This window comes from Elephantulus edwardii, unplaced genomic scaffold (assembly GCF_000299155.1).
Source record: "Elephantulus edwardii isolate Elephantulus edwardi_28Jun2011 unplaced genomic scaffold, EleEdw1.0 scaffold00046, whole genome shotgun sequence".
Taxonomy (NCBI): Eukaryota; Metazoa; Chordata; class Mammalia; order Macroscelidea; family Macroscelididae; genus Elephantulus; species Elephantulus edwardii.
In genome coordinates, this window is record NW_006399796.1 from 11,839,513 (window position 1) to 11,856,617 (window position 17,105).

The window sequence follows — 17,105 nt, forward strand, 5'->3', positions numbered from 1 at the left end:
AAATCCCTGTAAATGTTCATTAAAACTAATAAAATTTAATAATAATTAAAAAAAAGGGTAGAGTGGGGAATCCTTCTGGGATAAAAGAATGTTTTAAAACATTTTTTACTCACAATTAATTAAGTTGCTGGGTTCTTGGAATGTCTTCATTTACCTTTAAATTGGGCATAGAGACAAACATATCAAAGGACTTTCCTAAAGATGAGAAGAGATCATATACAATAGTTATTCCTGAAACACATTCACTGTTATTTTTTGTGATAGGTCAGGAAAAAAGGAAACTCAAAAGAACACACTGTTGTTATGTGCCATCACGTTGGAACCGACTCATAGCTGAACCTCCAGTGGGTTTTCAAAGGCAGTAAATTGCACAGGAGGAGATTGCCCACAGAGCAACTGATGGATTCAAACCTCGTGCCTTCGGGATTGCAGTGCAGCTTCCTATCATTATGCCACCAGAACGCCCTAAGAACACACTAGATAACAATTTTACTGAGATCACTCTTCTTTTAAGTCTTAATAATGCATATGTAACCTTTTTTTAGCTTTTGAAATATCTATATTTGCTTGAACACAATCATGCTTTACACAACCCCACTCTTAACCATGTTCATCTTCTCTTCTTATTTCTGCTGTGAAGACCAAGCACCTTAGTTTGAGCAGCATAGGAAAATGAATTGTAAACAAAAATGTATTACGTGAAGTTTTCTGATGACTAGATTTTGGCAAACTCATTAACACATCCAGTGATCCTGACGTCTTATTAACACAATACATACGACCATATTTACCTTTTAAATGATTGTATATATAATAGCATAATACTTTTGTCCAGATATGGTATATAATGCTAAAAAACCCCACTATTTCTAAACTGAGTTTCAGAGATGTAAAAAAATTAGCAAACTGATAGCTCATTAGCACACTATTATATAATTTCTAGCATATGCCAGTTATTTTAAAAGTGAGTTTTATATCAAAATACTATTTTGGTCTGCTATAGAATAAAACGTTGAATTAAAAATGAATTTGCTTTGTAAACTTTCACCTAAATCACAACAAAAAAATCTGAAAAAGGTAAAAACAAAGAGTTTGCATGGTCCATGTAGCAATTATATCTTGAACCTTTCCCATCATAATACTGTGAGCACGATTATTGCTATAAAAAAAGGACAAAATTCTTGATTCTAAAGAACCTGACAAATATTTCAATGTAACAATTGGCTAGTAAGCTTCAGGAATGTTTGCTTGACTTATAGCTTATCAACTTAAAGCTTATGATTTCTAACAGCACGGCTGATAGAATTACAGCTGTGGACTCAGATAGAAATGTGTATTTGTGGGAATAACCACTCCCTTTATATATACTGCTGTTATGTTATGTTATGTGTCATTAAGTTACCTGCAACTCATAACAACCCCATGTAGAATAGCTCTGAACTCTGCCCTATTCTGAGTTAGTCTATCATCCTTAGTCATTGTCTATCTCTCTTATGCATAACAAATAATTGCAAAGACCATAGCCTAGATCAGGCATACCTTAGTTCATAGACTAACAACACTACTCTGTAGTATTTTGGAGAGGTCCCTGAGAGCAGACTTCCCCAGTACAATGTATCATTGAGAAAATTACTTAAATCTTCCGCTTGTTTTAAGTTTATAAAATGGGGTAATGTTATTGCCCTGCAGGGTCTTGTGAGGAGAAGAAATAATAAGTTCAAAACATGAAGTGGCCAGCACTTCCATCTCTACTTCTCACTTGCTTATCTGACCTGCTAAGTTTAACTTCCTGTGTTCTTCTGAACAACTGAATGTATAGCAATGACAAACCTGGCTCAGACTCAGCTTACAGTTTAGGGAGGTTGGAGGGCAGGAGTCCAGTGACCTAAGAATGAAGAGCCACCTGCTACCACTTTTCTCAGAAAAGTATGATGGTTATTAGTGCTGTTTTCCACATGCCATGCCCTGCTCATCACTGGAAACGGAAACAAAAGACAAGGCTCACCTGTTGTTTAACATGATAATATAGAATTGAATGATTGCATTTATGGTTTAACTATGGGCATATAGTATGCCCCCCTTTTTTTAAATTTAATTGCCTTTGCTCTGTGGTGTTGGAGAAGAGCACTGAACATCCCATGAACTGCCAAAAGTACAAATACATCTTGAAGAGAAAGTGCAACCTGAGGGATATTTGAGGCTGGGGTATTTGCTCTTTTAATGATGTCCATTATTTCTTCCATCCTTTGCATATTCCTCTGTAGCTATTCAAATAACTCCATGTCAACATATTTTTCCTGGTTCTTTTTGTCTGGGGTATTCATTTGGTCTGTTTTCATAGGTGAAGGGTTATTTTGTTTTTTTTTTTCACGATGACTGAGGTAGACTGCTATTTTCTTGACATTATGTGAGTCTTTTCTTAGTAGATGTTAGGTTGTTTTAACTATACAATGACGCAGAGAATGGCAATGTTTTGTAAAGGATGCTCCTCTCTTGGGGACAACAGTCCAGCAGGAGTGGAACGATTGTTGCCCTCCTGAAACCGTGACTCCAACCGGCCTTTTCTGCTTTCGCTTAACAAATGCCACATAACGGAGCTAGACAGCAGTGTTTCACCCAAAGTAACTGTAATACTAGTGCTCCTGACGCTGGACAGGAGGGGTGGCAGCTGGACAGTCTTCAGGTGGCAAGTCAGCAGGGTCTCCAGACGTCAGGGGCAGAGGTCTAGTGCTCTGGGAGGGATTACAGTCTACACTAATACTGCAGCTCCTCAACCTGGCGGGCAGTGGTTGTGTCGCTGGCCAGGTTGGGAATATGCCAAGGGGCTGGGCCACGGGGGCTGGGCCACGGCCTTTAGAAGACAAGGGCATTGCCTTTAGCAGACAAGGGCAAGCGGTGCTGCTGGGCGGACCATGCCACAGAGTCCTTGGTGTCTTGCAGCAGAGCGAAGGCAAGGTCTCCCAGTAAGCCAAGAGCAGGGAGTCTCGCGAGAGCAACCGGGCTATGGCTATAATTCTTGCTGTTGTTATGTACCATTGATTCGGAATTAACCCATACCTGACCCTTGGCAGGTTTTCACAGGCAGTTAATTGAACAGGAGAATTCCCGTTTTTTCTCCCATGGAGCAGCAGATGGATTCAAATGGTTTTATCTTTGGGATTACAAAGCAGCTTCTTACCGCTAGACCACCAAAGCTCCAGTATAATTCTTATTTGTTGTGTGCCATTGAGTCAAAGCTTATCCATACCTAATCCTCCTGCAGGTTTTCGAAGCAGTTAATCGAACGGGAGATGATTGCCCATCCTTGTCCTGCAGAGCAGCTGGTGGATTCGGATCTCGTCCCTTTGTAATTGCAGTGCAGCTGCTGTTGTTATATGTTGCTGCGACTCATAGCCACCCTATGTACAACAGCCCTAAACTCTGCTCTGTCCTGTGCCAGTCTCATTGTCTCCGACACACCTACCCCCATTACCCCAGTCACTGAATCAGTCCATCACATTGAGGGTCTTCGTCTCCTCCGCTATACCTCCACCCTTCCAAGTATGACGTCCCTCTCCGAGGACTGGTCCCTCCTTGCAATATCATAACAAACTGTGGCTGACTCTGAGAAGAATGGGAATCCCAGAACATTTAATCGTGCTAACGCGAAACCTATACTTGGACCAAAAGGCAGTAGTCAAAACAGAGCAGGGCAACACTGCATGGTTCAAAATTGGGAAGGGTGTACGTCAGGGATGTGTCCTGTCTCCATATCTTTTCAACCTGTATGCAGAGCAGATTATCCGAGAGGCTGGGCTCTATGAGGAGAAGCGTGGCGTTAGGATTGGTGGACGATCTATCAACAATCTGCGATATGCAGATGACACAACCCTGCTCGCTGAAACGGAGGAGGACCTCATGCACTTACTGCAGAGGGTCAAGGACTGCAGCCTTCAATATGGACTGAGGCTCAATGTTAAGAAGACAAAAATTCTCACCACTGGACCAATTGGTAGCATCAGGATGGATGGTGAAGAGATTGAGATTGTTCACAGCTTCAGTTTGCTCGGCTCCACGGTCAACACTCTTGGCACCAGTAGCCAGGAAATAAAAAAAACGTATTGCGATGGGAAAGTCTGTGGTTAGGGACCTCTCTAAAGTACTCAAGAGCAACGGTGTCTCTCTGGAGACTAAGGTGCGCCTGATACAGGCCATGGTTTTTGCAATCACTTGTTATGCATCAGAGAGTTGGACAATGACTAGGGAGTACAGAAGGAGAACTGAGCCTTTGAGCTGTGGTGCTGGAGAAGAGTATTGAATGTACCATGGACTGCCAAGAAAACAAACAGATTCATCGTAGAGAGGATTAAACCAGACTGCTCCTTGGAGGCAAGGATTCTGGGGCTTCGTCTGACATACTTTGGACATGTTGTAAGGAGAGACAGGTCTTTAGAGAGGGACATCATGCTGGGTAGACTGGAGGGATAGTGCAGGAGGGGAAGACCCTTTATGAGGTGGATTGATTCAGTGACTGGGGTACTCGGAATGGGTTTGTCAGAGGCAATGAGATTGGCACAGGATAGAGCAGGGTTTAGGACTGTTGTACATAGGGTCGCTATGAGTCGCAAACAACTTGACGGCACATAACAACAAACAACAACATGTCAGACAAAGTTTCAGATTCCTTGCCTCCAAGGTGAAGACTGGTTTAACCTTCTCTAGGTTGAACCTGTTCATTCTCTTAGCAGTCCATGATATTCAATACTCTTCTCCAACACCACAGCTCAAAAGCATCAATTCTCCTTCTATCATCCCTAGTCCTTTCCCAGGAGTCTGATGCATAACAAGAGATTGCAAAGACCATGGCTTTATCAGGCACACCTTAGTCTCCAGACTGATATCGTTGCTCTTCAGTACTTTGGAGTGATCTCTCACAGCAGACTTTCCCAGCTCAATACGTCTTTTCATGTCCTTGCTGCTGGTGCCAAGAATGTTAATTGCGGAGCCAAGCAAATTAAAGCTGTTAATCTCTTCACCATCCACCATGATTCAGCCAATTGGTCCAGTGGTGAGAATCTTTGTCTTCTTGACATTGAGCCTCAATCCATATTGAAGGCTGCAGTCCTTGACCTTCTGCAGCAAATGCATCAGGTCCTCCTCAGTTTCAGCAAGCAGGGTTGTGTCATCTGCATAATGCTGATTTTTGATGAGTCTACCTTCAATCATGATGCTACACTTCTCTTCACAGAACCCAGCTTCCCGGATAATGTGTTCTGCAGATATATTGAAACAGTATAGAGATAGTTAGTTAGAGGTAAATTTAGGTGCTTTGGAGGGAAATGAATAGTGCTTTCATGTTTTTTTTCTTTTTTTTTTGTCCTTGAGCATACACTTGCAAACAGAAGTCTACCAATATGCTGTCTAACTCTGCATTGTCTCTTGTGGTTTACTGGAACTGGTGTCACCAAGAAAGCTTAATAACCTTACGGACACCTCTAAGAAAAGTACCTCGTATGCATGTTTCATATATTGCTTTCCCTTTCATCTTCTCCACATTCTGAAAGCACTGAATCACTAGATTTTGAGTTACAGCAATTTGTACCCAAAGTCCTTCTAAAATGTCTCTCATGCTATTACTTGTGAATTGAAGGGCAGGCAGAACATGAATTGCATTCCTCAGTCAGCCTCTCTCTTGTGCTCAGAATATAAAATCTTTCCTCTTTCCTCTTTTGATATTCTTTACTTGTCTGGACTGTCATTTGTTTTTGAGTGAGGTTGTTTTTTTTAACTGTGTTTGTAAGGTATTTGGTTGCCTGACTCAAGTACAAATATATATCAACTCTTTCATTAATATGTGAAATTCCCTGCTTTAAGAACTTAATTATACTATGCAAATAAACAACAAATAAATAATTGAATATGGAATTAATTGTCCTCTGCTTTCTTAAAAGGTTTCCCTCTAGTTCTTGAAGGGAACATAACATTTTCTTGGTCCTATTTGATTTGTAGGCATCCCCAAGTGCCCACATAAATTGGGGTTAGTGAACTTGGCTGCTTACCGAACTGTTACAGGTTCCAGTCCACCCAGAAGTGCCTTGGAAAAAAGGCCTGGAATGGGAATCCCAGAACATTTGATTGTGTTTATGTGAAACCTATACTTGGATCAAGAAGTATTCATTAGAACAGAACAAGGAAATACTGAATGATTAAAAATTGGAAAGGGGGTCCGCAAAGTATATATTCTGTCTCCATACCTTTTGAATCTGTATGCAGAATAGATCATCCAGGATGCTGGGCTGTACGATGAGGAATGTGGCATCAGGATTGGTGGAAGAATTAGTCAACAACCTGCATTATGCACATGACACAATCCTGCTTGCTGAAACTGAGGAGGACATGAGGCACTTGCTGCAGAAGGTCAAGGACTGCAGCCTTCAATACGGATAGAAGCTCAACATCAAGAAAACAAAGATTCTCACCACTGGGCCAGTTGGCAGCATCAGTATGAATGGTGAAGAGATTGAATAGTTAACAGTTTTATTTTGCTTAGCTCTACAGTCAACACTCTTGGTACCAGCAGCTAGGAAATCAAGAGATGATTTGCATAGGGAAAGTCAGGTGTCAGGGTCATGTCCAGAGTACAAAAGAGCAACTCTGTCAGGCTGGAGACTAAGGTATGCCCGATCCAGGCTATAGTCTTCTCAATTGTGTGCTATGCTTCGGAGAGCTGGACAGTGAATGACTAGGGATGATAGAGGAATGATGCCTTTGAGCTGTGGTGCTAGAGAGGAGTGTTGAATAAATATACCAGGGACTGCTAGGAGAAAAATAGGTTTGTCCTAGAGAGAGTGAAAGCAGGCTGTTCCTTGGAGGTAAGGATTCCAAAGCTTTGTCTTATGTACTTTGGGCATGTTGCAAGGAGAGACTAGTCCTTGGAGAGAAACATCATGTTTCGGAGAGTGGAGGGACAGTGTAGGAGAGGAAGACCCTTGATGAGATGGATTGATTCAGTATTTGGGGTAGTGGGAGTAGCTGTGTCGCAGACAAGGAGATTGGTACAGGATAGAGCAGGGTTTAGGGGTTTTGTACATAGACTCGATATGAGTCACAAGCAACTTGATGGCACCATCAACAATTTACTTTTGAAAAATCAGCTACTGAAAATTTTATGAAGGACAGTTCAACTCTGGTACATATAGAGTCAACCTGAATTGATTCCTAATTGTATTTGATTTACATAATTTTTCTCTAAAAACCTAACTTGACAACCCACAAGCAGCCGTCTACTGGTTGATAATTCATCTATTTCTGTGTTATCAGCAGTTAGCATTCAAATGTTCACCAAAGTAAAATTCTTTTTTTAGGGAAACCTGACTTCTTGTGGTTGTTGCTGTTGTTGTGTACCATTGAGTTCAAACCCATAGCTGACCCTCCAGAAGGTTTTCAGAGGCAATGGGAAGAGATTGTCCAGTTTTCTCCCTCAGAGTAGTTGGTGGATTTGAATCATGTGCCTATGGGATTGTAGTGCAGCTTTTTACCACTTGACCACCAGAGCTCCCAGTTGCTGTTGTTGTTAAGTGCTGTCGAGTTGAGTCAGACTCATAACGAAACTATGAACAAAAGATCTAAACCCTGTTCTGTAGCTATCATCGTTTCTCTAATGTTTACAGAGTTTTCAAAGGCCTGTTGTTTAAGAAGTGGATACCAATCCTGCTTCCAAGCCTGTCTTAATCTGGGAGCTCTACTAACCCTTGTCCACCATGGGTAACCATTATGACATTTTTTCAGACCAGTGACACAGCATTCAGTACCATAGCAACCCCAACTTATCTCAGTACAGCACACTGACAGACTGTACCACTTAGAACAATATTCTTGCCAGGCTCCCTAGTCAATGAATTTAGACTAAATGCTTACAGCCCTAAAAACTTGCTGTAGTCAGCTATGAGTTGGTTCTATCTGATGGTAGATGATAATTAAAGACAAACAAGAAAAACAGAGTCACTAAATGTATTGTTTCCCATGTAAAAAAAATTACTATGCATACATTAAAATGGATTAAGTATATTAATTCTGTTTACATAATGTGCTGAGATCACTTTGGAGAGTATGTGTCGAGATTTTATACACATAAAATAAATCATCAACATTTAAGTTAAAAAACAAAATTCCCTAACACCTTTTCTATCAGTAAACTTCCTTCCATCCTTTTATAGTGAGAAAAGTATTTCTGACAAGCCAACTAAAAGCAGCAAAATGTTCACCTTGGATAAAAACCAGCTGCTTGGTCTGGACTGGTTCTCTTAAATTTTTGTCAAGTTTAATACTCATTCAATCCTCTCCAAAATGAACTGCCAAAATGACTAAATTTTTTTTTAAAAAAGAAAGGACTTTTTTTTAGCCTTCTTTATGCAAAACAAAAAAGGAATTCACACTTATTTGAATGCATAAAACCAAATAACTTGTCATGAATTTCATGAAAAAAGAATGATGAAATCCTAGAAGCTACTTGATGTCTAGGGCCTACACAAATAACAATAGTCAAAGTTCCTCAGATAGAATATCTGTTCTGAATTGCGAGAGTCTGGTTGGGTTCCGTTTAAATTGCTCCGCACCATCAGAAAATGAAGTGTTTAGGCAAAAATGGAAATTCCTATGTTTTTCCCCCCATGTGGAATTGAAATTGTTCACAGGTCACAGCTAAGGCAAAGAAGGAAACATCCGAAAGACTCCTTTTCTTTTTATTTTCTCAGCTGGTGGTTGTGCATTCCTGTGGAATGTATCAGTACAAACAAGACACTTTTTACATTTGGGAATTGATACTTCTGAACAAAGCTTTTGTAAAACAGTATTCCATTTTATGTAGTTTAGGGTGAAACCTAGGCAAACTTTGGAGTTACTTTGTAAATGAACTGTCATAAACAAAATAAAGCCTATAAAATGGGTTCACAAGATGGCTGTTGCATAGGATCCAACATAACTGAGAAATACTAGATTTGACAAAATCATTGCCGCTGAAAATACTGACTGCCAGCATCTTACATAATTAGAAGAAAAGGCAATTGGTAATGAATTCTTTTAAGGTGGAATTCAAGTCTCTGAATGTTGCCCATTATTGGAGTTCAAAGGCAACTATCTCTAGAATTGTTCTTTTAATGCTTGTTGGATGGTTTTAGTTGTTCTTTTATTGTAGGCACACAATTGTTGTCTTGATCTTTGTGATAAAAAGAGCTTCACTGGATCTTTGTAGTGAGCCAGTTGGCTTGGTAACATGCCTGTAGTCAGAATTCCAAAGTGGGGAAACAAAAGCGTAGAAATTATAGGCTGAGAACTGTTTGTTCATGGCTGTGGGAATCTTACTCTGGGCTGTGGAACCAATGGGCTGTCTTCATTAGATCCACATTCATCCAAACCCTCCACAATTTCTTATCGTTTTTGTGTTTTCCCATACTAAAGCTTTAACCACAATAAAAACAAATGTGGTGGCTTCTTTTGTAAATTGATTCCTACCAAAGTTCCCAGCATGCTGTAATTCTTCCCCTTCATGTTATAATTCCAAAAGAACGACATTAGCTTCTTCAACGTTACATTTATTTCCATAATGAGGACGTGTCAAGGGGCAAGACTTCACTTACAGACAAAATAAAAAAAGATAAAAGGTAGAGGGAAAGCTTACATTTAGGCCTAATTGAATAATGATGAGTTGACTTCCCAAACCTAGTCCAGATAACTTCCCCAAGTTATTTAAATAAGTTTAAAAGACTCAGTTCAAATTGAAGCATAATCCAGTGAAATGAATTTCACTAAAGAGCACCATATAACAGAAACAGAAAACATAGCAATTTTATTTTTTTTTCCCCTCTCAATTGGGTGTAAAGGTCTTCTTAAACTGACTGCCACTATGTCATCTGACTATACAATTGTGACTTGGAAATGCCAGGAATTTTCTTTTGTGTGTCTAAATAATGCAAGTTGAATTCAACCCTGCTCATAAAAACACTTTAATTACACTGAAGCTTTATCAGCAGGGAGTCATGGGAAGTATGTGGAGAACTGGATAAACATTTTTAAAAGCAAGCACCATTCAAGTTACACAAAAGACAAGACAGTCATAACAACAGCAGCAACCACAACCACAACAAACTGAGGAAGCCAGTAGCTCAGTTACTCTTTTATGAGAGTGGGATTAGAATGTTTTCCTTTCCTTTTTTATTCCCAGCATTGTTTTGAGAAAAATACCTAAAAAATGAGAGAGACGTAGCCTGAGAAACCAAAGGGAACTGAAGAATACTAAGTAGTGTCCTGTGAGGGAAAAAGAAGTCCAAGTGGTAGTGATTCAGATGAATTAAAACTTAGAGGGTTTAAACTTGACCATGAGATTTGAAAAAGTGAAAGCAAGAGTGGCTTAATCTGAATTCTCTGGAGAATCAAAACCAGTGGAAAACACTCACTCACATTGTCAGCAGTCCTTATCAGTGAGTAAGGTCACTGACTTCAACTTGGAAGGCCAAGGTGTCCAAAGTTGGTGTGGATGACAATACACTATTTCAGGTCACAAGCTCATGAGCCAGCAAGCCAGATGCAGTGTTGGGCACCAGACTCTAGCTTTGTCAGAAAGTGCATAAATATATTCAGTGCAGGTCACACTTTCAAGGTGATCACAGTTTTACATAACTACCTCTAATCCTGCCTCCTTAACAACCCAGGTTAGCATTTTTAACACGTAGGATAGATTTTATTGAGGGTGATAGACACAATGACACATCTATCATCACAGCATTCCATCTTAATCCTCTTATTTTAGGCTGATCATATCAGACCACTTCATGGAGTAAAGCATCATCAGTTAACTGACAGGATATGCCATCCAGTAAACACTAAACCAGAGAATCATAGTAAAGTTACACACAATCTTAACCATCACAAAAGGTGAAAACATGAACTCTCTGAGGAAACATGTTAAAGTCAGATTAACTATCAGTTGTGACATTATATACTCACAACCATAGGCCATTGTTGTTGTTTTGTTGTTTTTTTTTCCTGTAGTAACAGTCACATTCTAGGCTTTCTACTGAAATGTGAAGACCCTTAGCACTGGATAACATGAGTCTGACTATTTTCACTAAGTCATTGAGTTTATGCCCAGGTAAATTCCCTAGTTCTTTCTGTGAGCACTTTTCTGCTGAGGGCTAGTTACCTCTCTCAAGACTTGTCTGGAATTTATAATCTACTTTCAACCACATTCTTCCTAAGGGCAAAATCCTTTTTCTGTGCTTGCTTATTATATAAGCATAGCCACAGTATTGATTTAAGGGTCAACAAGCACTGGGGAAGTTACATAAAGGAATCAAATGGCATCTAAACTAAATATGAAGTTAAGGCTCAAGCTGCAGACTCCTTTCTTCCACTAATTAATTACTTCAGAAATTAAACTCTAGGGTAATGGATACATTTGTTTCTTTGAATACATTTACTAATACATAAAAATTTGAAACTGGTGAACTAGTGGATAAGGAGGCTTGCTGCCAAACCAAAGGTAAGTGGTTTGAATCCACCAGCCATTCCTTTCGAGAAATAAGAGGAGTCTCCTCTTGTACAATTTACAACCTTAGGAAACCCCCTTGAGGTTTTCTGTTAGTTTCAAATCAACAACGCATAGCAATAACAATGCAATTGGTACAGTTCTTTCTTTGAATTAAAAAAAAATTGATAAGATGAAACTTGTAAATGTGTTTTATAACGTCATCTGTCACTCTAGCCAGGCTGAGCAGACGTTCTCTGCTGGGTTCGTCATTAAAAGGTTCAGGAAAAAAAAAAGACCACTGCTCATGTCTTGACAACCAGCGCGTTCATTTAATCTGTGATGTTATCCTAATAGGTTAGTATAGCCTTCCTCACTGATCTCTAGTAATTGTTGGCCCCATTTTTATCAGCAGCCTAAGTCACCCTTTTTGGGTGCAGTCTTACCAGTCCTTGACCAAGTTAAAAACTTTCATTTGCTTTCCGCAATATTAGGAAATATAATACCCGTGTCGCATCGACCTAGCATGGACGTGCAGGGAGTGGTTGTTAGTTTGAGGAGCAGGAAGTCATGAGGACCCTAGCCTGTTGATTCCGTTTGGCTCCTTGTTGGTATAAGGCTGAGTGAGGAGACCAACAGGTTTGAAATGCAAGGAGGACTCCTAAGCTTGCAGCTGATGCCCATTTGAACTTAGCCATAGATGACTGGGGATGAGTTGACCAGAACCCAACCAGATGAAGAGAAGGTGGTCCATGCTGTTAACTAGGTTGATTACTGAAGTCTGAGGGCTTGCTCTGGACTGGATGATGCTTATGAATGCACATCCTCAAAGTTTCCAAGTTGAACAGATGATCTTTCTGAATAAGGGACAGGTTTGTTTCCTCAGAATCGTCAGCAATTGGCAATCTAAAAGGTGGATATTAGGGCATGAGGTATGACTTGTCTGGCTCACATACTTTCATGAAGCAATTGTTTTGTTGGTGGGATGATTGTAAAGGAGGAAAAAACTTTCCAACAATATAAATGAATAAAATACAATGTAAGTGAAGGAACACAATATATGTGCATGAAACACAATGTATAGAAATGATTGAAATATTAATTTTAAAAGGGGAACCAAAAAAGAAATACCAAGTCTTTATCCAAGGAAAATGAGGCAAATCCTTAATGAAATGGATGAGCACAATAGTGTAAATAACACACTCTGAGGCACTGACATACCCTGAGGCACCAATGATCATGAAGATGATGCAAGACTGGGCAACATTTTTTTTAAATTATTATTATTATTATTATTATTATTTTTTAATTGGGAAAAACACATTGGGGGTACAAGGAGGTGAGGGTTGGGGGCAGAAGGGTGAGGATGGGCCAGGATGCAGTTGCAGAGCTGCACAGTTTGGTCGGTGGGGGGAGCAGGTGAAGGAAATGATGAGGGTCCAGTGGGGACCAGATGCTACAGAGGAATGAAAAGCATTTTCCAATAGTAATTAAACCAACGGTCTTATTGATTTGGGAATTGGATGCCGACTCTCTGGCTTCTTCATGCTGAACAGGGGCGTAGATGTAAAAGGGGGGAAATGGAGGACACTTTATCCCCTTACTGGTGGTCTTGGGTTAAAAAGTTGCTTGCCTTCTTGCTCTGTTAGAAGATATTTTCCTGTCATTTGCTCCCCTCTGGACTGCAAAGTGTTTTCCCAGGTGGGTCCAGTGGGGATGGCTGGTTGAACCCAGAGGCTTCATCCTCCTTTGCTTCCTTAGCTGTCAGTTGTATTTCCTTTTTGCCACTGGCACTGGGTTCAGGGTCAATTCTGGAGTAAAACTCAGTGTTAAGATTACCTATAGGAAAGGGAGCAAACCTAGAGAGAACAAACTTGTGAGTTACAAAGAGAAGGGCTTTGAGGGTGTTGCTTTCAGATTTACTAGGGGAGAGGGTGGCAGAAGGTGGCCCAGATAACATTCTCTGGATACCCTAGGCATTCTTTTTTTTTCCCCTTCCCCACCCAGGGGTCAGATGGCACAATCTGAGGACTGAGGAGCTCACCCTGAGGGCTGCGATGGCTCACCCCGAGCTGAGGGCCGAGGGCAGCCCGCCCTGGGCAGAGGGCTGTGATGGCTCGCCCCGAGCCGGGGGCCAAGGGCAGCCCATCCCGAGCAGGGCAACATCCCCCAGGAACTGGCTGGTATACTCCCCCTCCAACTGCCCCTACCCCAGTCTGGTCCCCTCGCCTGACTGAGGACTCTGTGGTCAGGGATAGTGTTTCCAATTCCAGCACTGCCACTTTTACCCCCCCCCCCCATAAGTGGTCATACTATATTTTGAAGTAGGTGTCACTGCCCTCCCCCTTTATATATGATAAAGAGAACCTGAGAATTGTGAACAGATTCCCCCCAGGTCTAACCATCTTTTGGCGGAAGCATTCAACAGAACAAAATATGTGGTGCATTTAGGATGTTGGTCCTCTTGTGCATGCTGCCACTGTTAAGGTCATCAGACTCACAGTGACTTTCAGCAATCCATTGTATAGGTAATCGTCTTCTTTGGCCTGTCCAAGGAAACCCAAACCTGCAGATGGTGGGCATGCATCCCATCCCCCACCTCCTACACAGACAGCCAGCGGGGCGCACGCCCCCCCCCAGCACGGGAGGCCAGCGGGAGGTGCGTGCCTCCCCCACTACAGGCGGCTGTTGGGGGTGCACCTCCCCCACCCTGCTGCACGGGCACTCGGCGGGTGCATAGCCCCTCTTGTGCGGGCGGCTGAAGGGTGCCCACTTCCCCCACAGCCGCCATGCTGACTCCAAGAATTCTCTCCAGAACAAATCCACCTTGCGGCAGTGTGGTGGCTTCCGCTGTACCAGTCTTGAGTGGGGCCGGTGCCCAGCATCCATCCTGGGAGAGGGAATTCATTGGTTCTGGCTGTAGAAGCCTCATGGAGCTGCAGTGGCTGTGCGGCGCAGCGAGGGCTCTGGGGGGGGGTGTGGTTGGAAGCCACGAGACTCACCCATTTCTTCTTGGGAATCCTTGAATTCCTGTTGTTGAGCCTCGATCTTCACTGAGGGCCAGTCATCAACTGTTTAAGTGTTCAATTATTAATAAGCCGAAGTCTGTGGAAGGCCATAATGGCCCTGCTTTAAGTGGTTCGCTGCTCCTGCAGCTCACCACGCTGTCTCTGCCTCCGCTGTCATCTTGGATCTCCCTGGGCAACATTTTATTGTTACACGTGAAGTTTCTAGTGCTGAGAAAAACAACTCCATTCCCCTTTCACTTTCCCCTCATCCAGTCACTGCTTACTTCTCTGATCATTTTGACCTCAAGCTTACTCTTTTCCATCACACAGGCTTCCTTGCTGGCTCTCAGATTAAAAAGTCTGCTACTGTTTAATTACTCTCCTATGTCCTTTATTTTGTTTCAGATCCCTGCAGAAATAACTCCATGTCAGTAAAAGCGTTCTGAAACATTCTCTTTAAAATAGCATATTCTCTTCTCTCAGTTCATTCTATCCAACTTGTTTTGCTTTCTTTTTCTCTGTACCACTAAATGCCTTTTGAAATAGTTATAATTTAAAAGGAGCTCTGGAATTTTTTTAAATTCAGGTGTAGTAGGCTAAAAAATTGTATTTTGCTTCTTGTGGGCTTGGGTTTTTTTTTTTTTTTCCCCAGCTTCAACTTGAACTTGCATGTGAGTAATTGATGGTCTTTTCCCTAGTCAGCACCTGGTCTGGTTTTGACAACTGCTATTGAGCTTCTCTAGCAAATCTTTCCATAGATGTAGTCAATTTGAATTTTTATTCCATATCAGGTGAGGTCCATGGATATAGTTGCCACTTGTGTGGCAACTATAATTGCAATACAAGGTATTTGCAATGAATAATTCATTGTACAAAATCCAATCATCTGATCTCTAGTCTCTCTTCTGTCATCAAGTCTGTAATTTCTGAATACTAGTCCTTGTCTTTGTTTTCAACTTTTGCATTTCAGTAATTAATTATTGCTAATATACTTTTATAGCATGTTTGGTCAATGTCCAGTAGCGGAGGTTGATAAAAATTTTCAATTTCCTCATCTTTGGCTCTAGGACTGGCATCCACTTCCTAAACAACATGCCTCCAGAATCACTATGTACTTTGATAAATGTTGTTGGTTGTAGATGGGCATCAGGCCTTTTGTTCATAGGGTCGCTATGAGTTGTGCTCAACCCGAAGGCAATCTACAAGAAGAACAGTCAATCTGTATGCAGAACAAATCATTCAAGAAGCTGGACTATATAAAAAAGAGAATGTGGCACCAAGATCAGAGGAAGATTCATCAAAAGCCTGTGTTATGCAGATGACACAGTCTTGCTTGCTGAAAGTCAGGGGGACTTGAAATGTTTGCTGCAGAGAATCAAAGACTATAGTCTTCAATATGGGTTACATCATAATATTGAGAAAACAAAAATCTTTACTACTAAGCCAATAGGTAACATCATGTTAGAAGGAGAAGAGAGAAATCATCAATTACTTCATCTTGCTTGGCTCCACAGTCAATATCCTTGTCACCAACAGCTGTCAGGGATCTCTCCAAAATACTGAAGAGCAAAGATGTTAGTTTAAAGACTAGGTATGTCTGAAACTAGCATGTTCCTTGGAAGCAAGGATGGGGACAATCTCTCACCTACTTTGGATGTGTTTTCGGAAGGGATCAATCCTTGGAGAATGACATCATGCTTGGAAGGATGGAGGCACAGCACAGGAGAGGAAGACCCTGGATATAGGAACTGACACAGTAATTATGGCAATGAGGACAGGTATATTCGAGACAGTGAGATTGATTGGCCCAAGATAGGGCAGGGTTTAGAGCTACTGTTCATGGGTTTCCCATGAGTCATAGTCAACGCAATGGCACAGAACAACAATATACTTTCACATTTAGCGTATATTTTACATATAAGTATATTTTAATATTCTAATATGTGAATATTTCTTCTCTTTGGACTCTCTTTGAACCAGCTCTAACTCTTACCAAAATTATCATTTAATGAACAAGTTAAGTAAAATTTTTCTATTTGAGTAAGTCATGGTTTTACCTCTTCTATTAATTATTAAAATATTTTATTTCCTCTTTATATTGTGATAATTCACCTTTTTGTATGTTACATATAACAAATATATTATTTTAGTCATAAACTATATGATTTTACTCATATATTTGTATACTATAAAGGTTTTTATAAGCATATAAATATGCTTATATAAAGACAATATTATCTTTAAAAAAGAATAGTTCTCCAAAAATCATGCCCAATTACTTCTCACTAGTCACTACTCTCTCTTCTTCTGAGTTGTATTTTAAAAGTATCACCAGAAATTATCTCAACTCTGTACTTTAAACTTAAAATTTATTTCTAATAAAACATGAAACAGGCACAGTGGTGAATGTCCCTTACACTGCTTCTATTTCTCTCCTCCCTTTATATTTTACTTACAAAGTTCATACATTTGGTTTTTCACCATGGATCTTTCCCATATCTTTAACCATCCCTTCCTCCACCCATCCAATTATGTGACCCTATGATTACTGCCCCACTCCTGCCCTGCCCATCTTCACTCCTCTGCTCCCACCCCCC

The 17,105-nt window shown here is 40.8% G+C and overlaps 1 pseudogene; it reads right to left on the reverse strand.

Annotated features, from left to right (window-relative positions):
* Positions 1-14,291, reverse strand: part of LOC102843105 — a 124,300-nt pseudogene extending 110,009 nt beyond the window's left edge.
* Between the last annotated feature and the right edge of the window lie 2,814 nt (positions 14,292-17,105).